A 19,671-nucleotide genomic window follows, 5' to 3' on the forward strand; every position below is an offset into this window, starting at 1 on the left:
AAATATAGAAAATAGAAAAGTAAGACGATATTAACTGTAACGTCCAATTTAGGTAAATTTAAATTAATTCGAGAAATTATTCATTTTTTTTTAATTCAAGGCCAAAGTTTAGACAATTAAATAATTTGTTGGGTTTAGTTTAATTGGATGTTGTTTGGAGAAGATTTATTAAAAAGGGGTTTGGTGGTTTGAGTTTTATTTTCATGGGAAGAAGGGAATTGGGGGTTGTTTTATTTTTTTTTTTGGTTTTGTTTTTTAAAAGAATTAACGTTTATGGGTTTGGTTATTTAAAAAGGGGACTTTGGGATGCGTGAGGTAAAGGAAAAAAAGAAAAAAAAAAAAGGAAAACCCTTCCTTCCTCCCAACCGCACGCAAGATCCCTCTCCTCCAAGCCTTCTTCTTCCAGCCGTGCAAGGAGCCCCGCCGCCTAGCCGTAGCAGCCGTCGATCGCGCACCAGAAGGCGTCGCCGGTCATTCGAGTCGCGTCCCAGGCCACGTCGTCACCTTCCTTTTCCCGTTTTCGCTCCACCGTAGGGCCCAGTCTTGCACTTAGCTGCCTCCCGCGCATGTTAGCGCCGCTTGCCGCTCGACTTCCGCCTTCAGCCAGCCGAATCGTGTGCCGACGTCTCCGCTAGCCGAGCCCTTTTTTCGTTCCCATTCGCCAGCCGTTGGCCTAAACCCAAGCACCCTCTGACAGTTCTGGCGCAGACAGTTCCGGTTGTCGCCGGATCGTGGTTGGTTCCGCTCGAACTTCTTGTTTGGAGGTAAGTTTCGGGTTCTTTTGGTAACTCATCGTCATTGGTTATTCTTGGGCCAAAGCTAATTTACCCATGGAATTTTGTGGTTGGATTCTGGAACTTGTGGTGGTGAAGAAAGTTTCCAAGCGAAGGTCTATTTTGGGGCAGTTCGGTACCCTTAGGTAAGTGGATGTAGTTTCAATGCATTTGTAGGATGGGTTATGCTGCTATGATTTGTGTCAAACCATTGTTGTTGTTGTGTGGCCAGGTTGGACTGATCATTTGAAGTGTTGGGAGTTCGTTCGAATGTGTGGGTTTCGTTGCTTTCGTGCTTGCATTGAATTTTCTCGTTGTGTCAAACTTAAGTAAGCGATTTACTATGAATTGTGAACGATTACGTAGTCTTAGCATGAGTTATGATGTTGGATGAATGCTTATATTGTATGAGATTGCAGTTTCCATTGGGCTATGCACATCACATGTTGTGAGCCTTCGGGTGGTGTCCCGGGAAGACTAACAGAGTATATTTATATATTCACCCTTTTTTTCCTCTCATGTCCATTTGAATGAGTCCTTACTTCAACGCCTAGTTTCATTTTGATAGTGTCTGGTCTAAGAGTTAGCATTTTAAAAACCTATGATTTCTCCTTAATTTCATTTATTGATTTATTTAATTACTATTTATTTTAAAATTAGGTTAGGGGTACCCAAACAATGAATCGTTTGTTGTAAATTCTCTGTTTTTTTTTTTCTTTTTGAAGTTCTCTTCCTTATTCCGTTGAGTTTATATTTAACGTAGTAACTTTATTTATTTATTTTTCCTTTATCTCTTTTACCTAAATATCGTTCGAGAAATGTATTGTCAAGCATATGCATGTATAGAGTAGCGTCCTAGAATTATATTAAAATTTAGGGTTATTACATTAACCGTTTGTGTCCATATAACAGTAAGGGTATTTTTTAACTTTTTTAAAGTTTAATGACATTTTTGAAACTTTTGAAAGTTCAGGGGTATTTTTGATAAAAAAAAAAAACAAATGATTTCCATCCAAAACTAATGGAAGAGTTTTTTTGAACTCATTTCGGAAGTTTAAGGATATTTTTGAAACTTTTAAAAATTTAAGGATATTTTTTATACAAAGTATAAAGTTTAGGAGTGTTTAATTTAGCCTATTTTTTTAAAACTTGTTTTAAGTTTTAACGGTAGCTTTTAAGATTAAGGAAATTTTTGACACAAAACACTAACGTTTTTCATCCAAAATTAATAGGAAGGGTATTTCTGAATTCTTTTGAAAATTTAAGGGTATTTTTGAAAATTTTGAAAGTTCAAAGTTTTTTCTTTGCCATAAAATATAAAATTTAGGAGTATTTTATATAATTTAACCTTTAATTAATTGTATGAAAATATGCTTGATATACACTTGTGTTAAAAACAATTAAAAAAAAAGTCTAATTAAAAAACAATGAAATGTTGTTTCTATATTGTTTTTTAATTTCGTTTTCAATATTTAGAAAACGATGGAATACAAAATTTTAAAAAATAAAATAAAATAAAAGGATTACAGAAGTTTCTGTCAAATTAATCATTTCTCATTATTATTTCTGGTATCACGAGCCAAATGAGCCATAAACTATTTTGAAACATCGTCCCATACTTATAAACACATCCAAGATCTTAAACGAATGCTTCATCCACCCTCTCCATCCTTCCTCATTGTAATTTTCTCTGTTTTATCGAGCTTAATTATATCAAACTATAAACAAAATCTATGAGGACAATAAAATGATACCACAAAATATGTCATTAAAATTTTTGGAAGATTAATTTAATACTAATATTAGTTAATAATTAAATTAATTATAATAAATTTAATAATTAACAAGGCCTACCACCTCATGTGAATCCTTGTAGTTTTAGTGACTACAGAAGATATCTCAATAACGTGGGTAAAAAGATTTTTGAAGAAACGAAGAAATGCTTTTTTTTCAATAACACGTATAAAGAAAAAAACTTGTTTCTCTTAATCTCTCTCAATCTTTTACAACTCAAAAGATAACTTACCTTGTGAACGAATGTTAATTATCCTTGTGATAAATCGCCCATCTTACTAGGGTTTTTCCAATAATTTTGATGCTTGCTACACGATGTTAATAAACTGAATTAAAAATCCAACATTCCTTAATGTTCGTTGTTTTCTTCCTTTTTTTTTTTTTTTTTTTTTTGAAACATGAGACGTTTTTTCTTATCCTTGTTATTTAATTTCTAACCATGTTTATTTTTCGTATTCCGTTTATAATCTCTCCACGATGTTTACATTTTCTTACTTTTGTTCTCATGAGAACTAAGTCCCACCATATACACGTCAATATTGTCAGACCTTAAACGCCTTCACGCGATCTTCCTCCAATTTGTGATGTCCTACAACATCAGTTAGAGACCTAACACCTCATTATGGGTAAGATGCACTTTCATATGTGGAAGGATCTACTAACAACTTGAATATGTTGATCATCAATCATGTTAGACATCTCTTTCATGTGTTGTCTCAGATTGTGATTCGGGCGTATCTTATACATGTCAAACTTTATTGTGAGTTACCTAATTTTGGTGATAGAAGTTCTACCAAATTTCAGCTTCAATGCAACCCACATGTCCTTAGTCAAATCATAAGATTGGAACCCATGCATTATATCATTGTTCATTCTGCTCAACAAAGTGATTTGAGCCAATAAATTTTTCTTTTTCCAATCATATTAAGCCTCATGGTCTCTTTAGTGTTGATTTGAGTTATCTTTTTCAGATTCACTGAAGATATGATTCAAAATTTCTGGAACCTTTTGCTCTTCCACAACATATTGTACTTTATAGGCCATAATCCATAGTTATCCCCATTAATCTTCTCACATTTGTTAATTTCCTCAATTCGAAATACTACAAATGTTCAAAATCATCATCAATGTTATGTAAAAAATTACTATTCACAAATTTATCATATTGCAAGAGAATCATTTACAATAATTAAGTATTAAATAAATAAAAACAATGAGACATACTGATAATTTGATCACCCACATTCAAAATTCCAAAATGGGCACATTTTTGCACAACTACAATTTTTGGCCTTCGTTGATGAACATATTTTTTATTTAGTTTATGCTCGTGACAAACACCTATCAATAAAACTTTCATTTATAATTTAAATTTAATTATTAATTTAAAAATGCATATATATTGACAGTTATAAAACGTCGGACTAATACCCTAGGGTTGCTCCAGTTGGGATGAGTCATATATCCATATATTATGGAATTATAGCTTTTCGAAGCTTGAGAAATAAGCCCGTAAATAAAGGATAGGATCACTCCTGTCATATGTATTATTTCTTCTAGATCTGTTAAATATGTGATTCAGAAGGTTCCTTAGACTTTCAACAGGTAAAAGTGATCTAAATATGCCCAGTTTTTTGTCAATTGTTAAAAGAGATCTCCTTTCCCAAATAATATATTGGAACTCGTCATTCACAGAAATAACATGCTTGACTATGTGCACCAAATCTAATTGAAAGTCCAGTTTAATTTTAATCTCATTCAAAACATCTATCATCTTTGAACTTTATACAAATTCTTTTTGGTCTCTCTATCATTCGCATATTTTCTGTAACAAATACAAAAATAATATCAACGAATGATTACGATCACAAAACAAAAGAAAAATAACAAAGAAAATATATTTCTGGATTATAAACATATACAAGTAGAGTACTAAAGATAAAATTTAGAAGAGGGCTCTGTACATATATAGTCTAAATAAATAGGTATAATTACACAATTATCTAAATATTCCTATTTCTTAAATGAATAATCTAACCCAATTTACTTCGCAGCCCTTCTTACTATTCATTTTTTTTTTTATATATAATATTATTAATATACCAAAAGAAGCATGTAAGGGAAGCTTGTTGCGGTAATGAACTTTTGAAAACGATTTTATTTTCAAAACATACACAAGTAAAGTTTCTCCGAAAATTCAAAAATTATTGCACTCATAAATTATTGACCTCTCGATCTACTTACAGCTGCCCAAGAAGAAAAACATCGTCTAGGCGTTCCCTGTTGCTCCGATCTCCCCTACGCCTAGGGCGTTGTCTGGGCCAAGAGCCATAGTTAGTTGCTGTTTCCATTTGCTTGTTTTTTTTTCTTGTTGTTGATACTGGCAAGACCCAGCCAGATGATGTCTGCTGGTTGGTAGTGAGAGGACTCTTAGTACCTGCATACCCAAAAGGAGGCGCTGATTAAAAAACAAGAATTTGATTTTTTTTCTTGCTCTCCCTTAGCAGCGGGGAAGGAGTCCATCTATCTGCCTAGCTTTGGTAGATTTCCTCCAACGCAATCCACATAAATTCAAGGAATCCCTTGGTGGATAAGTCCGAAGGTGCGGAATTGAGTTTCTCGTCCGGTGGATCTGATCTATAGTTAGGGGGCAATACATACCAAAAGGTTCGAAGAAGGAACGCGCATAAGAGTATATAACCAACCCACCCTTCTGTATAACCTATTCACATTAGTGAAGCGGGGCATAAGGGAAGTGCACGTTTATGAGACCTTAGTCGGGATGCATAGGGAAGTCAACCTACGAGCACGGAAGAGCGTGGTACCGCAGCCCCTCTCTAAGTAAAGGTCAAGTCTCTTTTTCAGCTAGAATGTAAGGAAATTGAAAGAAGCGTGGAAAAGGGTCAAACGCGGTTGCTAGCATCGAAGAGAGCCGACAAGGAATTCCATTAATAACTGGCCATTTTGATTCTTTGGAACAACTTGATGAATTTAGTAGATCTTTTTAGGAGGACCAAATGACTCTTGATAAAACTTATCCTATTTTTACAGTGCGATGGTTGGCGGTTCACGGACTAGCTGTACCTACCGTTTCTTTCTTAGGGTCAATATCAGCAATGCAGTTCATCCAACGATAAACCTAATCCGAATGAGAGAGCTATGACCCAATCAAATCTGAACGAACAAAATGTTGAATTGAATCGTACCAGTCTTTACTGGGGGTTATTACTCATTTTTGTACTTGCTGTTTTATTTTCAAATTATTTCTGAAATGAAATCAAAGAAAATACTAAATAATAGTACGAATTATCTTATCCCATTCGGAAGGATATCATCTCATAATTATCTATGACTGTTTCTGTCTCTAGCACGACCACTTGATGAAATGGGGAGGGAAGTGGGACAAATGGCCGAGACTACTGGAAGGATTCCTCTTTGGATAATAGGTACTGTAACTGGTATTCCTGTGATCGGTTTAGTCGGTATTTTCTTTTATGGTTCATATTCCGGCTTAGGTTCATCTCTGTAATAATCGGATGAACTGAGTTATAGACATGAAAACGTAAGAACTCAACAGGATCCCCCTCGAATCAAAAAAAAAGATTCTGATAAACCGGGAAAAATTGAAACCAAGAATAGGGATCAAGAATAATTAATTATTTGATTATTTCGACACCCCCCTCTCATTCCCCCTTTTTCCATAAAGAAGCCCCGCTCCCTAAAGCGAAAGAAAGGGCCCCTCTCTGATAAGGAAACAAAATAATCTCAATTTGATGACAAATCCGGTCCTCTTGGTTTTCTCAATTTCTATATTTCGTGCTCTCTCTCGTAAGTATGGCTTGAGGATTCTACCACTGTGTTCTCTATTGCGATATTTCTTGATCTTTCTACTACTACGCCCTGTCTTATCTTATTTTGGGACCGCAGATTTCTTGACTTTCTTTCTGGGGACCTTCTCTTTTTCGGGTTCGTCGGGATGGATAGCTGGTCATGGTAACCAAGGCGACACCTCTTCTGAGTGGTTTACTTATACAGAAGATTTTTCTTATACAGAAGAAGAATCGGCCAGTTCTGGGCGTAGTAGAAGTACCTCGTCGGTCAATCAACCGGAACAAGCTGGGCCTTCCAATGCCGTACCCGCCCCCCAACCCGCTGCTGCCCCAGCAGCTCAACAACGGAATCACCTGGATCAACCAAATGGTGAAGGTGGGAATCCATTGGATGCTGAAAGGGAGGCTAGGGCACAAGAAGAGGACGCCCGCATCTATGCCGCGATTGAGGCTATCACGAATGCCTGCGAGAATGAGGAGGCAACCATGGTACGTCAAGCCCACAGGATCTTGCATGAGCGTGGGCTCAGGCTCGAAGATCCGGAGGATGTCAAGCGTGCTCTCCAGTTGGCTCTCCATGACGACTGGGAGCACGATATCGATGACTGTCTGCAGCATTTCCGTGTGCTCAGACGCGACTTCGGAACATCGCACTGTTCTCGATGGAATATTTTCATTGATGAGCTCAGGGGCTTGGGAAACCCGCAGGTCAACCCCCGACATTATATCGACTAGAAGTAGAAGACGGCCTCTCTCGGGAAAGATGGCCTAATTTCTCTTCTTTTTTCGGGGGCCCAGAACGCTAAAAGGTGGGGGAGAAGCAAGCCGAACCTCTGATCGACCTGGAAACATCACAAATTCTCGGTGTCGAGAGAGATTTGAGATTCCGTAAGTAACTCAGCGAGTGCTTTCTAAGAAGGGCTTGACTTGGAAGAAGAAAATGAAATACGAACAACCACACTGGTCGTAATAGATCGACTTTCATGCTAGTTCTTGCTCCAGCATGAAAGTTCCATTTCAGGGAAGGACGACGTACCATGATACTTTCCGTTTTTTCGAGCCCAGCTTTGGTCTCTGGTTTGATGGTTGTACGTGCTAAAAATCCGGTACATTCCTTTTTGTTTCCCATCCCAGTCTTTTGCAACACTTCAAGTTTACTTCTTTTGTTAGGTCTCGACTTCTTCGCTATGATCTTCCCAGTAGTTCATATAGGAGCTATAGTCGTTTCATTCCTATTCGTTGTTATGATGTTCCATATTCAAATAGCGGAGATTTACGAAGAAGTCTTGCGCTATTTACCAGTGAGTGGTATTATTGGACTGATCTTTTGGTGGGAAATGTTCTTCATTTTAGATAATGAAACCATTCCATTACTACCAACCCAAAGAAATACGACCTCTCTTAGATATACGGTTTATGCCGGAAAGGTACGAAGTTGGACTAATTTCGAAACATTGGGCAATTTACTTTATACCTACTATTCCGTCTGGTTTTTGGTTTCTAGTCTGATTTTATTAGTAGCCATGATTGGGGCTATAGTACTGACTATGCATAGGACTACTAAGGTGAAAAGACAGGATGTATTCCGACGAAATGCTATTGATTTTAGGAGGACTATAATGAGGAGGACGACAGACCCATTCACGATCTACTAAAGGTCAAGTAGCTTAATTGGTTTGAATCCAAGTCGTGAGATGGCAGTGACGGTGAGGAAAAGGCATAGGTTGGCCTGGCTTTGGCTTGCTCTCGTCATTATGGCGATTGATGATCCCAGTGCAAACAATAAGTCAGAGTCCCTTAAAAAACTCCCAGTGTATAAAGGAACGTTCGAGCCCCCCAGTCGTCGCAGGGGTCCCTCACTCGGGTATCAGGACGAGAAAGGATATAACGGTGCATTGAAAGATTCAACAGTTAAAAGGGAAACAGAAGGTGAAATAGTAGGTTTAGAAGCAGGAAACTTCTGAAGCTAAAAGCAATCTCTTTTCTCTTGTTACCACGCCATTATAGAATGAGACGAGCCCTTATGCCACCTAAGATGAAGTTGCAATCCGATTGAGAAGAAGGTATTCATAGATGGGACTTTCCGATCATATGAAATAGCATATGATAAGCTTGGTCTTTCTTCCCGTACTGATACAGTATTGAAAGCTAGGAAGTCTAATGCATTGGCCTAACCTTATACCAGGGATTCCATTCCATATACCCTGGATGCCAAGTCCCGTAACTTTCTTTGCTCCCCATCGAAAGAGACTGCGCTAGGAAATAGAGTAGGCTCCGACCTAAGATATGGTAGTAAAGTCAGTCTAAAGCCTTTGATGAATGGCAAGAACGTCTGCTTATCTTGATGCTATAGATGGTCTAGCTAGAGATGCTAAAGTCTCTTCCTCATCACTCATCAATTGCATCCTTCTCATTGCCTAAGGCGGCAAAGATCAAAGATGATCCGAAGTAGAAAAGAAAGACCGAGCAAGTAGTATTGACTTAGACGGCCTACCTTCATACAAAGACTGATAGCTTTCGGGGAATGACTTATATTATCTCTTCTATGCTGAGAATCATCTGTGAATCCCCATTTTGATTGACGAGATGCGGGTTTTGTCTTTTTTCTACCCGCCTTTATTGGTATGGGTCACCCACTTAATGTAATAAACAACTTGATTTATGTTCATCTCATACTCGCAGACAGAGGAATTTACATATATAAAGAAGATCCGACTTTGAGATTGTTCGGGAGACATGGTAAACGCCCGGAGGTACGGTACGTAGTATTGATTTGGAATGGAATGTTCGAAGGCGAAGGTGCGTTAGCTGTCTGGTTGTCTGATACGTAAGTATCCGCCCAAGTGTCACAGTTCACATGTTGCCTGTAAGTGAATGCGGGACAGCTAGGGGTAAAGCACTACTGGTACTGAAGTTCAGGTAACAGCTTAGCTATAGTAGCGCGTAACAACTATAGTAGCTAAAGAATGCTGTCATAGTTTAGTTACATTCTCTTACAACCTGCGTTTGAATGTATATAGTCTATAGAACTCAAGCTAGCGAGTGAATGTTGCGGAACGACAACAGAACGATAGCTATCGCTAGCAAGCTAGTCACTGTGCTGTTCAACATGCCGAGAAGTTCCTACCAAGTGTCACGTGATCGACCCGCTATCGCTAATTCAATTGAATTCCATAGGCCGCTATCGCTATGAAAGACTATCATTCACAAGCGGAAAGTTATTCAATGCATTCATTCACTGTAACTATGGTAGAGAAGATAGCTGTAAACACCTTTGCTCTTGTTAAGCTGGTCTTTCATCTTTGTGCTATAAATGAGCAATGCCCAGACCTGGCTCAAGGATAGAGAAAGAGAACAGATAGGCTCTTCCCTCTGTTGTCACAAAGATTTTTGACTCAGTCGGGAGTGAACGAGATTCTGATTCAAGTTTCGTCAGTCAGTATCAGTAGCTAGGACTGGTAGCATGCTTAGAGGAATAAGCGATGCCATTGAATCTGTTAGAGGAAGGCTGGGGTTCTAGCCCATTGTTGGGATATATAACCTGAAGCCTCATAGTTAATAAGTTATTTGAAATAATGATTGATTATTTTATATATGCAATTATTCATTAAGGAAAGATCGAAGGTTATTTTATGTAACTTGAGTAATATCTGGTAGACATACAGATAGATCATGTTCAAGTAATAACCTAAATGGTCTGTAGTACATGGATAAGATTTGGTGCCTTATTCTAGTGACACTATGGACGATCCACTTTGTAAATGTTACAAGAGTTGTAAATGTTACAAATGATTTGATCCAAATAGTTCATGTGAAGACATGTAAGTAGGGATATCATATACAAAGAGTTTGTATAAGATCAGACCGCGAAATGATTAATCTTTCTTTATAACACCGTTGATTGAAGAGATTAACATTTGATAGGATGACCATAGGTAACTCGACCTCAATCCTGAGTGAGTTATGAACTCTTGTCTATGACGATAGTCCTTTTATTTGTACGGTGAGAGTGATTCGACTCACCGACTCAATAAGCCTACCATTTTGGGGATTTGTCTGAGTAGAGAGTTGAGACATAGCTACACAAGATGAACTTCTCTCCTTTCCGTCTTTAGGGTAGTAGATGAATTGTTCCCTTTAAGTGCTGAATCTTGGTCTTGAACAATAGGGCCCCTCCCTCTCAAAACCAAATAGGTTGCTCATTAGAGAATCAATGAGATTTAAGGAGTAAGAGGTAACTATAGAGGTAAAACGGTAATTTGACCCAACTATAGTTACGAAGAATTCGTGAACGGTTGACTTACTTATAATTGGTTATATCTATGACCACAAAAATATTCTACAGTGCAAAGAGTGCAACTGTGGGTCTTTAGTGGAGTTACCCACAATTAATAAATATCGATTAATTTAATAATTTAATTAAAGAGTTTAATTAATTAATCTCGTATTATTGGAGATTCTAATTTGTAGGTTCATTAGGTTTCTTTGCTAGCTCATTAAGGTTAAAATAAGAATATATAGTTTTGGAAGAATTTGAAAATTTCAAATTTTAAGGGAATTTAAATTAATTGTACATGATACAATTAATATAATGTATATATATACATTATATTATAAAGTTAGTTTTGAAGATATTCAAAATTGAACTATATAGTATGAGAGAATAATTTATTTAGATAAGATTCAAATATGAAATAATATGAATGAGATTCATATTATATTTATAAGTTAAATTTAATATGAATGAGATTCATATTATAACTATAGGTTGAATTGAATGTAAATGAGATTCATATTAAAAATAAAGTTTATGAAAGGAAAATGCATTTAAATATGATTAAAATGTAATATTAATTATACGGTATTTAATTAATTAATATTAATTTATTACATTAATTAATATTAATTTAATTAAATGTTAACTCCTCTGTAATTATAGGGGAGTTAACGTGAGAGTGTGGATAGTTATCTCCCCTCTCACTTGATTTGCAACATAGTTATGTATTTTGAATGAGAAAGACAAAGAGAAGAATGGTTCTTCTTGGAACTCACTCTCACACTCAATTCTCTCTTTATCTCTTATATATCACTCAAAATCATAGAGAAGAGGTTTATTTGTAAACTTCTTCCCAATCTTTCAAAAAGGTTTCCACGAACCTTTTCCTTGCTGTAGAATAGCGGGGGAAGATCTTGGTCATGGTGTCCTATTCGAGACCAAAGAAGAGTGGTTGAGATCGTGATCATAGCAAAGATTTGGAGAAGATATTGATGAAAGTCTTCAAATGTACTTTCTTTCTCTTTGAATTTCTTTACAGTAAAGCATGCTGAATTAAAATATGTTAAAACTTCTCTATATTTTTCTATGTATTCGAAACGCATATTAAAAGCAGACATGTTCACACGCTTCTACTCGGGATTCAATCCCTTTACCTACTCCATGTTTTGGGCTCCAATTATAATAGTTAGAAACTTAGTTGGTGTTTCTAACTATTATAACACCCAATTAACTACAGTATTACTATTTCAAATCCTTATTTGTTACAGTATTTAATTATTATTTCCTACCAGTTGCCTCTCATACTCATTAACTCAAACTAAAATAGTATGCAATACCCAAACATAGGCTATTATTGATGGGATTGGATCCCATAGTAGAAGCGTATAAAAACTTTTGTTTTGATTTTGGGAAGATGAAATTATAGAAAATTAAAATCAAAACACACATTAATAGCACCGAAAATGTGCTTTCTTGCTCCATTTAATTCAGGATTGTTATTAAATTTTACATGTTTATTTGATGAGGCTTTGAGCACTTAAGAGGTAGAGTCGGGTGTTAATGACGAAACAATGCTAAAATGGGCCAAAACAGAACTTAATTACATCAACAAGGAAATTGAGTACTGAAAATTACGAATTTCCCCTGCATGCACGGTGCTCTATGGCACCTACTCGGTGCTGTAAGACAGAAAGCCCCTATTTCGTGAAAAGAACACAGTGCCATGACATCCGAAGTCGATTGCACGCATTTGTCCCTCAGCATCGTGGCATTGTACTCTAGTGCCACAATGCCTTTTCAATAAATATAAAAGCAAACTTCAACAACCTAGGATTTATCATTTGCGATCCAATCGAATTACGTTTTCTCTCTATTTTTTCTTCTTTTTTCTGATCTTTGATGTATCCAAACTTTACCTCATCATTCTTTATATTGATTATTGGCTAAGGCACTCATTCTAGCTTAGGCATAGAATAATTTTTTCCTATGTTGTAATTTGTGAGATTTAGATCTTTTTATATTTCCCTGCATTGTTCTTTGGATTCTTTTGCTATGATTGAACGATTATGATTATATTTCTACTTTGAGGTTATATGATCATGGTCGAGTGGAATTTTTCTCCTAATTTTAGACCAAATAAAATAACTGTATCACCAATTCTATAATAGTGGTAGCAGGGATCAAACATAGGGGACCGTTGAATTTTTCTATTAAATTGTTCACAGCTCAAGTAACAAAAAGGGAGTTTTGAAATTGATTTATTGCAAGTAAATGTAAATTGAAAAGAAAATTAAAACAGTTTGAATCATGACAACAATGAAAAAAATGCCTAGTTTAGGTTCAATTCGGATTTTCACAATCAAGTAATTTACTCAATCATAGAATTCTCCTTGCTTGGTTTGATTTCTGGTTTTACTTAACCTAATTAATCATCCAAGTTATCTAATTAACTCAAATTGGATTAGATAAAAGGCATACAAATCCTATGCGCCTAATCAAACATTCATATGCGATTTCTTCTTGGGTTGATTAGATTGATATTCTCCATCATAGACAACAAATCATAAGCTAAACTAACCTTTTTGCTACTATTGAATTAAAAAATAAATTACATGTCACATACTTCAATTCCTAGCTATTGATTTTGCACCCACAACAAGTTTGTCAAATAAATGGTAAGATTATAAATCCATATCTATTAAACAAGAATAGAAATCAATAATAAATAATACCAAGTTCAAATTCTCACAAGTTTACATGAAAGAGATGAAAAATCCTAACAATCTAAGCTAGAGTGAGTACCTTAGCCCATAGTCTCTGTGATGGACATCTCGAAATCGTTTGAGTACATGAAGAATCAAGAAAACATAAGACAATATAGAGAAAAGGTGTGAAAACTCGGCTAGACTGGATGATTAAAACCCTAGGTGACTAAATATCTATACATAATAATTAGGCTGGCATTACGACTCTAGGGTAGAGTGTCATGACGCTATTCTATATGGTAGCCTCAGGTTGATGGCGTAGTGAGTAGCGCTATGGCATTGCAGAACATGTGCACACTTGTAATCTTCGGAACGTTGCGAAACTCTAAGGCAGCGTCGTGGCACTGTGCGATTTGCACAAAATTGATGCATTATGTCTTGTAGCACAAGCCGTGGCACTTAGCTGGGTGCCATTGTGCTCTCTTCAGGAGTAAAATGGTAATTTTGACCTTCTCTTTCTTGATTGATACAATTAAGTTGCGGTTTGGCACTTTTTTAGCTCTATTTTGTCACTAACACCCCATTATATCCTTTATGTGCTCGAAACCTACAAAATAATCAAATAAACACATAAAATCCAGGAACAATCTTAAATTAAGTGGAGGAAGACACATATTTTCGGTGATATCAGATTATTAGACGTGAAATATAATTTTTATTTAATTAAAAGTGAAAAAAAGGGTTAGATTAGCCTGTAAACTATTGCATCTAATAGTGAATAATGCTCTAATTAACCTATAGAGAATCATGATGAATATTAATTTAGGCAATTCCTAGTTAATACCACCTTAAGGAGATCCGAATTTGTAATGTGATTAGTCCAAATTAATTAGGATGTTTTTCATCTAATTAAGATGACTAATTAGATTAATCAGACTCTCATCTAGCTTTTCTAGGTGAGTTGGCTATGTTTAGACAATATAGGAATTAATTTGATGAACCTATGAGCAAGTTGCAATTAGCAAATAACTCAAAAGCCTAAGCTAGACCGTTTAATTATTGAATTTGATCTCTCTACTTTTCTGCAATTTATTTTTCATACAATTGAAAAAACCAATTTCAAAACCTCCCTAAGTTACTTCAAACATTAAGTTGTATAATTGGGAAATTCTTTGATTTCTTGTGTTCGACTTGTGCTACCACTACTACAAAATTTGGTAAAAACGATTATTTTATTTGCTTTGATTTGTTTTCTTTCTGTGTCAGTTAAGCATGATAGGATTTAACTGGTCTTGGATGTTTAATGGCGTAGTAACAAGTCCTCATGACTAGGAAAGTCGGCTTAGTCGCCAAATTACCGAGTCAACTTTCTTGGTGGGCCACATTATGGGATGGAGTTCACAATAAGCAGAAGTGTGCAAGAATCGCCTTCTTGAGGGACATCCTATGTAGGCATACCTGAGGCTGCAATGGAGCCCAATACCCCAAGATTGAAGGAAATCGGATTCGAGATTTTCATGAGCAGCAGAACAAGATTATTCCAAATCAAAATCATGAATGAACAATACATTTACAGTCGACTTCAAACAAACGGTTATACAATTCATACAGAGAAATTACAGCATGAATAAACTCAAATGAATAGAGAGAAAACTCTACACATATTTGAAGATGCGTCTCCATGCTCCATTGTGCGACTGCTCAAACAATCAGCAACCTCGAACGCTCGATCTACAGGACCATAACACAGCACGAACTCTTCGCACTCGTCCTCAACGATCGCCTTGGCCGTGAACTCCTCAGCAACACGAACAGCCTCCACAGCACCTTGAATGACCTCCAGAAAACCTTGACGGTGTCGAGTTGTGTCTGACACCACCAACAAGGCTATCTTGGTATTCTCGGTGTGAGAATCTAGAGGGTGGGCTCTGTTCGGACTTGGTGTGAGGCAGATGAAGGAGGAAACACCAATTGCGTACATGACTAGGGAAGTGGGAGATCGCGGAGACCTATTGTATAAGTCGATGCCCAATCGTTTAGATAAAGCTATGCGATCGTCTAGCAAAAGCTATATGATCGTTTAGCTTATCGTTTAGCTCGGTCTGTCGCCTATAGACACTACACGATCGTTTATTTCAGACAAGCAATCGTCTAGAAAAACTATGTGATTGCTTAGTAAATACTGCATGATCGTTTAGCTCGTCCAGCTGTAGTCTAGTAAATCTATATTTACTTGACGACTACCATGAGGTCCTTTTTTCACCGAGAGAAATCTCAAAAACTTTTTCAATCATTTTTGTAAATCATCTTTTTAAAATAGGAAAACCACTTTTAGTTTAAACTTACGGTTACCATATATCCGATAACCACCCACTCATATGGTTATTTAAAAGAAAAAAAATTAATTATCCAATAATTAATATTATTATAAATATAAATGATAACCAACTTATCATACTATATCTATAACCTATAGTTTTAATATTTCATCTCATGAAACATATAAATTATAGTTCTTCTTCTGTTTCATGGTCCTTAATGTAAATATCATTTACATCAATCCTCCACTAGATGTATCTCGTACAGCATACCAATTATATCATATATAATCAAAATATCTCTTGTCAATTTGAACATTTCAAATCAACACCAAGAACTGATCCTCAACTGAATCCATTGAGCTACCAAGGGGACCTCATGGACCTGTAGCTCGAAGCTCTAACGGTACATGAATAACTGACTAAACTCTTTAGTCACGAGATCTACTATCCGTTAACTGTTAGGCACTTCACTAAAGACCGACAGCTGAACTCTCCTTACAACAGATATATTATGTGTCACTCTTAACCAATCAGTAGTGTGACAACCCTCCAAAGATTTCTCGTAAGTATAGCTAGGCCAATAACTATTATGCCCCTATAGTTACATCTGTCTCCTTAAGTACAACCGATCCCTCCAATGAACATAAGTCATATTTCTACTATGACCGAGTCTTCTTTTCCAAAGAGAAACTGTGGCCAATATTTTCAAGTCCCGAAATCAGCCCTTAAGGGAGCAATCTCTCTACCTATCCCTGCTTCGGGAAAGAAGTGAATTCCATCTTGTGGATTGAGTTCCCAGCTCCCAGATTAAACAAGTCCCTAAAAAGGTAGGCATGTTGAGTTGGCAATCTGGCCACTCTCACCCATATTAATCAAAGGACTACCCTCAAAGGTAGGAGTTCCCAAAACACTCAGAATTGAGGTCGTGTCACCTATGGTCATTTAGGTGAGATGCAAGTCTATAGTATCAACGACGTTATATACAGAGTCTAGTCAGGTGTTATACAATCTCTTTGTATAGGACACCCTCGCTCACACGTCTCCACATGAATGGTCAGGATTTACCATATGTAGTAGTTTACAACACTTGCTAACCTTTACAAAGCGAGTCGTATCCGTAGTGTCACAAGGATCAGTTATCCCACCTTGATCCTTATACTACAGACCTATTTAGGTTATCACTTAAGGCATGATTCACTTGTATATCACATATACATGCTTAGGTTCATATAAGATAACCAAGGAGCTTTGTTTATTTGATATGAGTAAATGCTAGAATTAAATAACACTTATTTTATTCATTGAACAATGTATATCTTTACAAAACAACGAGACTCCGGGAGAATTTGGACACCAATCCCAACAATCTCCCACTTTTTCTAATGACTCGGGAGACTAATGTACAATACAATATAAAAATGTACAATATACAATAAACTAGGGCATACCTCAGAATCATCTCCCACTTGCCCTAGACAAGATGCCACATGTTCTGCAAACCTAGACTCTCCAGGTGACCCTCGAACACTTTAGGTGTGAGGGTATTTGTAAAGGGATCAGCAATGTTGTGCTCCGATACAATTTTTGTGACTACCACATCACCGCGATGCATAATCTCCCTGATCAGGTGATATTTCCATTCTATGTGCTTACCCCGACGATGACTCCAAGGCTCCTTCGAATTTGCCATAACCTCGCTGTTATCACAATACAGAGTGATAGGAAAATCTATATTTGGAAAAACTTCCAAATCTGAAAGGAACTTCCTCAGCCAAACAGCCTTCTTAGTTGCTTCACAAGCCGCTACGTATTCGACTTCCATAGTGGAGTCTGCGATGTCGATTTGCAAGAATCTCGATCGGTCTAAAAGTCAGAGTTTATATATCCTGTAAGGATCAAATCCTTATCTCCATACACAAGCATGTAGTCCATCGTTCTCCGAAGATACTTGAGGATCGTCTTGACCGTCGTCTAGTGATCAAATCCTAGATTGGACTGGTACCGACCGACAATCCCTACTGCATAGCAAATATCGGGTCTATTACACAACATCACATACATCAAGCTTCCTACAGTAGAAGCATAGGGAATCTGTCTCATGTCTTCAACTTTTTGAGGTGTCTTAGGACATTGACCCTTAGACAGAACAATTCCATGCCTGAAGGGTAACAAACCCCTCTTGGAATCCTGCATCCTGTACCTGATCAACATTTGATCAATGTACGATGCCTGAGACAGGGCTAATCATTTGTTCTTGCGATCTCGAATGATCTGGATCCTGAGAACATACTGTGCCTTACCCAAATCTTTCATTTGAAACTCGGTAGCTAGCTAACTCTTAATGTCAGTCAGATACCCTACATCATTCCCAATGAGTAGGATATCATCCACATACAGTATCAGGAAAGCTACTAAGCTGTTAATGATCTTATTGTATACACAAGGCTCATCAACGTTCTGGTCAAAGCCAAACGACTTGACAGTAGTGTCAAATCGGATGTTCCAAGATCTAGATGCTTGTCTCAGCTCATAAATGGACCTATTAAGCTTGAAAACTCTTTGCTCTTGATCTGGAACCACGAACCCCTCTAGTTATAGATTGTCTCTTCAAGATTACCATTCAGAAAGGCAGTCTTGTCGTCCATTTTCCATATTTCATAATCATAAAATGTGGCTATGGACAGGAGAATTCGGATAGACTTCAGCATGACAACAGGTGAGAAAGTTTCCTCATAATCAACTTCCTCAATCTGGGTATAACCATTTGCCACGAGTCTAGCCTTAAAGGTTTGCACCTTTCCATCTACACCTCTCTTTCGCTTATAGATCCATTTACACCCAATAGGTCTTACCCCATCAGGTGGATCAACGAGCTCCCAGACGTTATTGAAGTACATATACTCCATTTTCTAGTTCATGGCCTTAACCTATTCATCTTTGTCAATATCCTCTATTTCTTTCTTAAAAGACAATGGATCCTCGACTCCATCATTGTAATGACATTATGGGCTTCAATCAAACCCATGTAGTGATCCGGTGGGTTCATAACCCTCCCACTATGTCGAGGCAGTCTCAACTCTTGAACTGGTTTACTAGACGTTCTGACCTCGACAACTCTTATTGATCTGTCGGCCTGTTCAACAACTCTTGTTGAACCCTCAGCAGTCTCAGTCTCACTAGAGATCTCATGTAAAACGAGCTTACTTCGTGGCTTATGATCCCTCATGTGGTCTTCTTCCAAGAAGATAGCATTTGTAGAAATAAACACTTTGTTCTCACTTGGATCAAAGAAGTATCATCCTCTCATTTCCTTGGGGTAGCCTACAAAGAGGAAAACCTTCGAACATAGTTCCAACTTCTTTGGGTTAGTCGCTAGAACATGTGCCAGACAGCACCAAATCCTGAAGTGGCGTAAACTAGCTTTACGGCCTCTCCATAACTCAAAAGGTGTTTCAGAAACATTTTTCGAGGGAATGTTGTTTAGGATATAACATGCAGTCTGCACTGCATAACCCCAAAATGAGTCTGGAAGATGATCATAACTCATCATAGACCGAACCATGTCCAACAAGGTCATGTTTCTCTTTTCTGATACACCAATCTTCTGAGGTGTACCAGGGGCCAAGAGTTGGGATGCAATCCCATGTTCTATCATTTAGTTTTGGAATTAGAGGTCCATATACTCTCCACACCGATCAGATCGTAGTGTTTTTATCTTTTTACCTAACAAGTTTTCAACTTCAACCTTATACTCCTTGAACTTGTCAAGGGCTTCAGACTTACATTGCATTAGGAAAAGATACCCAAACCTTGAATAATCATCTATGAAAGAGATGAAATATTCATACCCACATCGAGCTCTAACATTCATTGGGCCACAGAGGTTTGAATGTACAAGCTCCAAGGTTTCCTTTGCTTTGTAACATTTTCCAGTAAAAGATTGTTTAGTCATCTTGCCTTCAAGGCATGATT

At 37.0% G+C, this 19,671-nt stretch overlaps 1 long non-coding RNA gene across 1 annotated transcript; it reads left to right on the plus strand.

Annotated features, from left to right (window-relative positions):
* Positions 1-268: 268 nt before the first annotated feature.
* Positions 269-1,292, plus strand: LOC120068106 (uncharacterized). Its single transcript, XR_005479093.2, has 2 exons — positions 269-919; positions 1,006-1,292. It is a non-coding gene; the product is annotated as an uncharacterized LOC120068106 (long non-coding RNA).
* Positions 1,293-19,671: the final 18,379 nt, after the last annotated feature.

Source organism: Benincasa hispida, chromosome 12 (assembly GCF_027475165.1).
Source record: "Benincasa hispida cultivar pf3 chromosome 12, pf3_genome.v1.1, whole genome shotgun sequence".
Taxonomy (NCBI): Eukaryota; Viridiplantae; Streptophyta; class Magnoliopsida; order Cucurbitales; family Cucurbitaceae; genus Benincasa; species Benincasa hispida.